Genomic DNA, 10489 nt, shown 5'->3' with positions numbered 1-10489 from the left:
CTTGAGGCAGAGGTGACCCAGCTTAGGGCGGCCAATGAGAGACAGGCCGTGTGAGGACTCACAAATTTCGTGTATTTTTCTCAAAAATGCCTTTTCTTTAGAAATTATTCATTTATTAAATCCCTACTACCCAATCACACCATAATAAGTGCAAATGAACCTAGAAAGTAGCGTTTCACTCTTCGTTTTCAAGATTGGAGCAAATTAGGGTTTTCGCGATTTTCAGCCGGATGAATTTTCGGTACAGAGCAAGGACCAAATTTGGTGCTTAAGAGTGACTTTTAAGTGAGAAATAATATGTGATTAGGAGCAATGATATAAAGTTGGTGAATAGGAAGAAAAAATCCTAATACGGGGAATTTAAGGAAAAACAGTGCGAACCGACGTGTACCGGGTACTACCGATTTAACCACCACTTGACCACCACTTTCTTGCTATACAAGCTTATCACTAATTGAGCAAAATGTCTTCCCTCTCATGATTACCTATTGACCAACATATGTGGCCCAAAATGCAAGGAAAGAAAGAGAAAATTGTGTGGTTGAGGTTGAGCCAAGTGTTGGCCAACATGTGGACTAAGTTAAACCTTATCTCTCCTACCTTCTTATAAGACAAACTAAGCTCTTTCTTCTTCATTTTTTCTTGCTTATGGATGAAATTTTTGAGAGAGAAAAGGGAGAGCAAGAGAAACCATTTTTTTTTTCTTCTTGATTTGCACTAACCAAGTGAGGAAATGAAATTCTAAACCGATTAAAGAGTGAGTTGTGATCTTGGGAAGCTAGGGGAACTAAAAATTTCCAAAGGAGGTGAAGTATTACTCTTCCAAGCTTTGTCTTTGAGTTATAAAATCTGATCTATGGCTTTGATCATTTTACTCTTGTTTAAGATGTTAAATAGTTCATGTTTTGGGTTAGATTACAAGTGATGCAAGTTGTTGTGGTGATTTTTGGTTGAAATATGTAAATTAGAGTTTGATTAATTTCTGCCTAAACTTGTTGTATAGTTAGTATATGTTGTATATAAGGTTATATAGGGGGTTTTGAAGCCTCATGTTAGAGGCCGAATTGGCCTTAGGTCAAAACAAAAAAGTTGTAGAGAATGGTATTTTGTAGTTTCCCACAAAATTTCAACTCAATCGGAGCAACGTAACCTATGAAAAGACCAAAATACCCTCACTATTTTAAGGTTTTTTCCAGTAGTCCGTTTGGTCAGTTTATCCAGTTTATCATGTTTATTCACTAGGATCCGTACCGATTTAGCCTTTTTCCAAAACATGAAAGTTTTAGTACTCTGTCTTATCTTTTAAACGCATCTAAGAACACCTTAAAGGGACCTTGGTAGCCTGAGATATGACCATTCTAGTCTAGTGCGGTTAATTAGCCGTCAAGTTGGAAGTTGGTTCTGTAACTTGGGAATATGACCAGGTTACCCTGGAAATCTGACTAAGTGACCTTCATGGAAGTTGCAACCACACGTCAAATCTGTCTTTTGTAACTTCATTTCCGCACTTGATATTAGCTTAATTTTTGTTCTTGTATTGTTTTGAGCCTATGGAATGGCTATTGAACTGAAATTGTGTTATGGATAACTTTGGGTTGGATTGAGTAAAAGAATGAAGCCATGATGGCTGGAAATTAGGTAAATACAAAGGGCATGCTGCCCAAATTTACGCTCGAGGACTAGAAAACTATACTTACACTTTGTATTAGTAGTTATTTGAATTTTCTTTGGTCCACTTAACCTTTGGAGGGGTTTAACTGTCACATTTTCTCTTGGCTATTATTAGGGTTTCTTGGCGATTGAAAGTGTTATCCGGGAGGATACTTTGGACATTATTTTGCTTAAATAGGTGAGTGTTCTATATACGTTTTGTTTCTATGACTATGTGGATTGTTGGGTCTATGTGATTATTTGTGACTATTTGATTAAATGTTACTTGTTTTCTATGATTTCTAAAATGAACTTTTGCTAGGTGAGTGTGTACTTTATCGCACTCGACCTAAATAAATATGAAATTTTCGGTGATTAAATGTTGAAATACTAGTTGCGCATGAATGTAAGCCTTTTGGCTGAACTAGGCCGTTGCTCTTGTTACCGATCGACTCGAGCCAGAAGCGGACTCGATCGGGCGATATGGTGACCTGGGTGAACATTTGGTATACTCGAGTATTACCTTGTAGTCCGGCCATGTCCGGATGGGTGGAGTCCGGCCAACGTCCGGAAAGGGATGAAAGAACGAACGCAGGCACGAGGGTTTTACTTCTCAAAAAGGAAATTTTCAAATAATTGGAGGAATAAGGGGAAATGTCAAGGGAACGAACGAACGAACAAATAGCTCCTTGTGAGCCCGTATCCTTTTAATGAATGCATTATCATTGCTTTATATTGGACATGTTTTCTGGATTATTTGTTATTACATGATTAATGTCCTTGTTCAATTACTTGTTTTTGTATATAGAATCTCACTGAGCTTTTAGCTCACCCCTTTAGTTTGTTTTCCTTAACAGGGGAAGGCGAGCAAGGACGAGAGCTCAGTTTAGACTAGCCTAGACTAGTTTTTGGTTTTGTAATAGTTCTCGCCCTAGTGCTTGGCACGGGCTGGATGTGTGGTGAACTGAGAACCTTTGTATATTCGATGTTTGTACTCCCTTTTGAGATAGTAATGTACATAAGTTTTGCGTTAAGTTTTGGATCATCGTTATATTTATTCCCATGATTTATTTCGATTTTTATTGAGGATTGAAGTGAACGAGTGAGTCCTGGCGAGACCTGGGCAGGCGACCCGCCGAACCCTTTGGTACGCCCTAGGGGGAAGTGGGGCCGTCACAGGTGGTATCAGAGCTTAGGCTTCAAATCTCTGTAGTGTATCCTAGGCTTGAAGTTTAGGATGCCGGACTGTGGGATTCGATTTGACTTGAAAGTTAAACGATTGAGGGATAAAGCCTATAGCTGCTTCGCGTGGTCTCGGCGCGGAGTGACCCTGGACTAAGTGGTGAATAAGTATGAGGGACTAAGTGAAGCTATGAATTGCAAATGTTATAGGCCTTAAATCTTTCTCATGGTATATGAGGATCATAGATAGGTATGTAAGGTAGGAATTCCGATTGTAGATAGTTTACTCTTGGGACTGCAGCTCGAGATGTGAATTATCTTATTTCGGATTCTTGTGCCTGAGTACTCCAGAGTTAAGGCGCTGCTAAGTACTTGAGACTTGCATTTTGGGAACATGAACAGGCTTTGTCTGACTAGAATGAGCACAAGAGGACAGGGGCATCTAGTTTGGATAGTAAGTGATGTGAGCGACTGGACGGGCTGATACTGGGACGACTTCACCTTTTCCTTTTGATTTACCTGTATATTGTTACTACATGACGTTAGTATACATGTGTGTACACGGTTATCTGTCCAACTTGATCTGTATTCGTTTATTTGCTTACCCGTCTTCTTGATATGGCTTGTTATGTGCATATATGTTTATTTGTGTATTAGGAATGCTAGAATTTGTTACTGTAGTCAATTTACTGTGTTTATTTACTAAATTACCTTTTTGGGGAAAAGAAAAGAAAAGAGAGAGGGAAAACATATATATGGACGGGAGACGTAGTCGTGGACGTGGAGCTAGTCGTGGCCGTGGAGCTAGGCAAGCTCAAGAACCGAGAGAAGAAAGAGAAACAGTGACCGAGCAAGAACAGGGACCGAGGGTTGAGGCTGGAGATCAAATGGCAACGGCGATGCAACAAATGACAAATATCCTGGCACGACTGGTAGATCAACAAGGCCAAATGCCAGTGAATCAACCCCGGAATCCTGAGATCGGAGAGGATAAGGCTCTTGAGAGGTTCCAAAAGTTTCTACCTCCGAAATTTCAAGGAGGGCCTGATCCGGATATAGCTGAGCAGTGGTTGGAGGCAATGATTAATATCTTTGCGGCTTTGAATTACACGGAGCAAAGACAAGTAAATTTTGCTGTATTTCAATTCGAAGGACCAGCGCGCGCGTGGTGGAATGTAATTAAGGCCAAGTGGGAAAGAAAACAGACGGTATGGACATGGGCGAACTTTGTAAGGGAATTTAACGAAAAGTATCTCCCACCTTTAGTCCAAGAAAGGAGAGAGGACGAATTTATTGGCTTGCGTCAGGGAACCCTAAGTGTGGCCGAATATGAAACCAAATTTACTAGACTATCTAAATTCGCTTCCGAATTGGTGGTTACGGAGCGACGGAGAATAAGATGATTTGTACAAGGACTAAATTTGGAAATCCAGGAGGCATTAGCGGCAGTTCAGGTTAATACGTTTGCAGAGGCTCTTGAGAAGGCCCAAAGAATTGAGGATGTGAAATCCCAAGTAAAAGCCTTTCAAACGCGGAAAAGAGATACATCCAGCAGCACACCTGAGGAATTCGGAGAAAAGACAATACTCTCCAAAGTGCAAAAAGTGAACCATTCACCTCGCCCACCTTGGACATTAAGAGCATTAGGTGAAAGGTCCATGAAAGGAAGTCAGATCGGATCAAAGGACATTTCTCGAGAAGATCCAACAGTAGCTCCTCGATTGGCCTATGGATGCTGTGGAAAGGCAAATCACACTGAGAATGATTGCTGGCGGAAAGGGGGAAAATGTTTGATTTGTGGGAGTAGCAATCATCAACTTAACAATTGCCCGAAGAAACAGCCACGAGAGGGTAGTACTCAACAAGTGGAAGGAACCAAACCGAAACAAACTCATGAAAGAGGAAACCGAACAAAAGTATCAACACAAGTTTATGCCGTAGATCAGCGACAAGTTCTGGGGTCCTCCGAGGCGACGGAAGGTATGAATTTCGAGGTCGAAATTCTTTTAAGGGGGAGAGAGTGTGAGGACTCACAAATTTATTTAGAAATTATTCATTTATTAAAGCCCTACTACCCAATCACACCATAATAAGTGCAAATGAACCTAGAAAGTAGGGTTTCACTCTTCGTTTTCAAGATTGGAGCAAATTAGGGTTTTCGCGATTTTCAGCTAGATGAATTTTCGGTACAGAGCAAGGACCAAATTGGTGCTTAAGAGTGAATTTTAAGTGAGAAATAATATGTGATTAGGAGCAATGATATAAAGTTGGTGAATAGGAAGAAAAAATCCTAATACGGGGAATTTAAGGAAAAACAGTGCGAATCGACGTGTACCGGGTACTACCGATTTAACCACCACTTGACCACCACTTTCTTGCCATACAAGCTTATCACTAATTGAGCAAAATATCTTCCCTCTCATGATTACCTATTGACCAACATATGTGGCCCAAAATGCAAGGAAAGAAAGAGAAAATTGTGTGGTTGAGGTTGAGCCAAGTGTTGGCCAACATGTGGACTAAGTTAAACCTTATCTCTCCTACCTTCTTATAAGACAAACTAAGCTCTTTCTCCTTCATAAAAGTTGTAGAGAATGGCATTTTATACTTGCCCACAAAATTTCAGCTCAATCGGAGCAACATAGCCTGTGAAAAGACCAAAATACCCTCACTATTTTAAGGTTTTTTCCAGTAGTCCGTTTGGTCAGTTTATCCAGTTTATCATGTTTATTCACTAGGATCCGTACTGATTTAGCCTTTTTCCAAAACATGAAAGTTTTAGTACTCTGTCTTATCTTTGAAACGCATCTAAGAACACCTTAAAGGGACCTTGGTAGCCTGAGATATGACCATTCTAGTCTAGTACAGTTAATTAGCCGTCAAGTTGGAAGTTGGTTCTGTAACTTGGGAATATGACCAGGTTACCCTGGAAATCTGACTAAGTGACCTTAATGGAAGTTGTAGGACATCATCTTAGCTTCGAAACGGTATAAGTTACACACTAATCCGATAAGCGTAGCCTCGGATGTGTTCTTTCCGCAACCACACGTCAAATCTGTCTTTTGTAACTTCATTTCCGCACTTGATATTAGCTTAATTTTTGTTCTTGTATTGTTTTGAGCCTATGGAATGGCTATTGAACTGAAATTGTGTTATGGATAACTTTGGGTTGGATTGAGTAAAAGAATGAAGCCATAATGGCTGGAAATTAGGTAAATACAAAGGGCATGCTGCCCAAATTTACGCTCGAGGACTAGAAAACTATACTTACACTTTGTATTAGTAGTTATTTGAATTTTCTTTGGTCCACTTAACCTTTGGAGGGGTTTAACTGTCACATTTTCTCTTGGCTATTATTAGGGTTTCTTGGCGATTGAGAGTGTTATCCGGGAGGATACTTTGGACATTATTTTGCTTAAATAGGTGAGTGTTCTATATACGTTTTGTTTCTATGACTATGTGGATTGTTGGGTCTATGTGATTATTTGTGACTATTTGATTAAATGTTACTTGTTTTCTATGATTTCTAAAATGAACTTTTGCTAGGTGGGTGTGTACTTTATCGCACTCGACCTAAATAAATATGAAATTTTCGGTGATTAAATGTTGAAATACTAGTTGCGCATGAATGTAAGCCTTTTGGCTGAACTAGGCCGTTGCTCTTGTTACCGATCGACTCGAGCCAGAAGCGGACTCGATCGGGCGATATGGTGACCTGGGTGAACATTTGGTATACTTGAGTATTACCTTGTAGTCCGGCCATGTTCGGATGGGTGGAGTCCGGCCAACGTCTGGATGGGTGGAGTCCGGCCAACGTCCGGAAAGGGATGAATGAACGAACGCAGGCACGATGGTTTTACTTCACAAAAAGGAAATTTTCAAATAATTGGAGGAATAAGGGGAAATGTCAAGGGAATGAACGAACGAACAAATAGCTCCTTGTGAGCCCGTATCCTTTTAATGAATGCATTATCATTGCTTTATATTGGACATGTTTTCCAGGTTATTTGTTATTACATGATTAATGTCCTTGTTCAATTACTTGTTTTTGTATATAGAATCTCACTGAGCTTTTAGCTCACCCCTTTAGTTTGTTTTCCTTAACAGGGGAAGGCGAGCAAGGACGAGAGCTCAGTTTAGACTAGCCTAGACTAGTTTTTGGTTTTGTAATGGTTCTCGCCCTAGTGCTTGGCACGGGCTGGATGTGTGGTGAACTGAGAACCTTTGTATATTCGATGTTTGTACTCCCTTTTGAGATAGTAATGTACATAAGTTTTGCGTTAAGTTTTGGATCATCGTTATATTTATTCCCATGATTTATTTCAATTTTTAATGAGAATTGAAGTGAACGAGTGAGTCCTGGCGAGAGCTGGGCAGGCGACCCGCCGAACCCTTTGGTACGCCCTAGGGGGAAGTGGGGCCGTCACAGGTGGTATCAGAGCTTAGGCTTCAAATCTCTGTAGTGTATCCTAGGCTTGAAGTTTAGGATGCCGGACTGTGGGATTCGATTTGACTTGAAAGTTAAACGATTGAGGGATAAAGCCTATAGCTGCTTCGCGTGGTCTCGGCGCGGAGTGACCCTGGACTAAGTGGTGAATAAGTATGAGGGACTAAGTGAAGCTATGAATTGCAAATGTTATAGGCCTTAAATCTTTCTCATGGTATATGAGGATCATAGATAGGTATGTAAGGTAGGAATTCCGATTGTAGATAGTTTACTCTTGGGACTGCAGCTCGAGATGTGAATTATCTTATTTCGGATTCTTGTGCCTGAGTACTCCAGAGTTAAGGCGCTGCTAAGTACTTGAGACTTGCATTTTGGGAACATGAACAGGCTTTGTCTGACTAGAATGAGCACAAGAGGACAGGGGCATCTAGTTTGGATAGTAAGTGATGTGAGGGACTGGACGGGCTGATACTGGGATGACTTCACCTTTTCCTTTTGATTTACCTGTATATTGTTACTACATGACGTTAGTATACTTGTGTGTACATGGTTATCTGTCCAACTTGATATGTATTCGTGTATTTGCTTACCCGTCTTCTTGATATGGCGTGTTATGTGCATATATGTTTATTTGTGTATTAGGAATGCTAGAATTTGTTACTGTAGTCAATTTACTGTGTTTATTTACTAAATTACCTTTTTGGGGAAAAGAAAAGAAAAGAGAGAGGGAAAACATATATATGGACGGGAGACGTAGTCGTGGACGTGGAGCTAGTCGTGGCCGTGGAGCTAGGCAAGCTCAAGAACCGAGAGAAGAAATAGAAACAGTGACCGAGCAAGAACAGGGACCGAGGGTTGAGGGTGGAGATCAAATGGCAACGGCGATGCAACAAATGACAAATATCCTGGCACGACTGGTAGATCAACAAGGCTAAATGCCAGTGAATCAACCCCGGAATCCTGAGATCGGAGAGGATAAGGCTCTTGAGAGGTTCCAAAAGTTTCTACCTCCGAAATTTCAAGGAGGGCCTGATTCGGATATAGCTGAGCAGTGGTTGGAGGCAATGATTAATATCTTTGCGGCTTTGAATTACATGGAGCAAAGACAAGTAAATTTTGCTGTATTTCAATTCGAAGGACCAGCGCGCGCGTGGTGGAATGTAATTAAGGCCAAGTGGGAAAGAGAACAGACGGTATGGACATGGGCGAACTTTGTAAGGGAATTTAACGAAAAGTATCTCCCACCTTTAGTCCAAGAAAGGAGAGAGGACGAATTTATTGGCTTGCGTCAGGGAACCCTAAGTGTGGACGAATATGAGACCAAATTTACTAGACTATCTAAATTCGCTTCCGAATTGGTGGTTACGGAGCGACGGAGAATAAGACGATTTGTACAAGGACTAAATTTGGAAATCCAGGAGGCATTAGCGGCAGTTCAAGTTAATACGTTTGCAGAGGCTCTTGAGAAGGCCCAAAGAATTGAGGATGTGAAATCCCAAGTAAAAGCCTTTCAAACGCGGAAAAGAGATACATCCAGCAGCACACCTGAGGAATTCGGAGAAAAGACAATGCTCTCCAATGTGCAAAAAGTGAACCATTCACCTCGCCCACCTTGGACATTAAGAGCATTAGGTGAAAGGTCCATGAAAGGAAGTCAGATCGGATCAACGGACATTTCTCGAGAAGATCCAACAGTAGCTCCTCGATTGGCCTGTGGATACTGTGGAAAGGCAAATCACACTGAGAATGATTGTTGGCGGAAAGGGGGAAAATGTTTGATTTGTGGGAGTAGCAATCATCAACTTAACAATTGCCCGAAGAAACAGCCACTAGAGGGTAGTACTCAACAAGTGGAAGGAACCAAACCGAAACAAACTCATGAAAGAGGAAACCGAACAAAAGTATCAACACAAGTTTATGCCGTAGATCAGCAACAAGTTCTGGGGTCCTCCGAGGCGACGAAAGGTATGAATTTCGAGGTCGAAATTCTTTTAAGGGAGAGAGAGTGTGAGGACTCACAAATTTCGTGTATTTTTCTCAAAAATGCCTTTTATTTAGAAATTATTCATTTATTAAAGCCCTACCACCCAATCACACCATAATAAGTGCAAATGAACCTAGAAAGTAGGGTTTCACTCTTCGTTTTCAAGATTGGAGCAAATTAGGGTTTTCGCGATTTTCAGACGGATGAATTTTCGGTACAGAGTAAGGACCAAATTTGGTGCTTAAGAGTGACTTTTAAGTGAGAAATAATATGTGATTAGGAGCAATGATATAAAGTTGGTGAATAGGAAGAAAAAATTCTAATATGGGGAATTTAAGGAAAAACAGTGCGAACCGACGTGTACCGGGTACTACCGATTTAACCACCACTTGACCACCGCTTTCTTGCCATACAAGCTTATCACTAATTGAGCAAAATATCTTCCCTCTCATGATTACCTATTGACCAACATATGTGGCCCAAAATGCAAGGAAAGAAAGAGAAAATTGTGTGGTTGAGGTTGAGCCAAGTGTTGGCCAACATGTGGACTAAGTTAAACCTTATCTCTCCTACCTTCTTATAAGACAAACTAAGCTCTTTCTTCTTCATTTTTGCTTGCTTATGGACGAAATTTTTGAGAGAGAAAAGGGAGAGCAAGAGAAACCATTTTTTTTTCTTCTTGATTTGCACTAACCAAGTGAGGAAATGAAATTCTAAACCGATTAAAGAGTGAGTTGTGATCTTGGGAAGCTAGGGGAACTAAAAATTTCCAAAGGAGGTGAAGTATTACTCTTCCAAGCTTTGTCTTTGAGGTATAAAATCTGATCTATGGCTTTGATCATTTTACTCTTGTTTAAGATGTTAAATAGTTCATGTTTTGGGTTAGATTACAAGCGATGCAAGTTGTTGTGGTGATTTTTGGATGAAATATGTAAGTTAGAGTTTGATTAATTTCTGCCTAAACTTGTTGTATAGTTAGTATATATTGTATATAAGGTTATATAGGGGGTTTTTTAGCCTCATGTTAGAGGCCGAATTGGCCTTAGGTCAAAACATAAAAGTTGTAGAGAATGGTATTTTATAGTTGCCCACAAAATTTCAGCTCAATCGGAGGAACGTACCCTGTGAAAAGACCAAAATACCATCACTATTTTAAGGTTTTTCCCAGTAGTCCGTTTGGTCAGTTTATCCGGTTTATCATGTTTATTCACTAGGATCCGTACTGA

This window comes from Coffea arabica, chromosome 1c (genome assembly GCF_036785885.1).
Source record: "Coffea arabica cultivar ET-39 chromosome 1c, Coffea Arabica ET-39 HiFi, whole genome shotgun sequence".
NCBI lineage: Eukaryota > Viridiplantae > Streptophyta > Magnoliopsida > Gentianales > Rubiaceae > Coffea > Coffea arabica.
Note: the sequence above shows the minus strand (reverse complement) of the source record.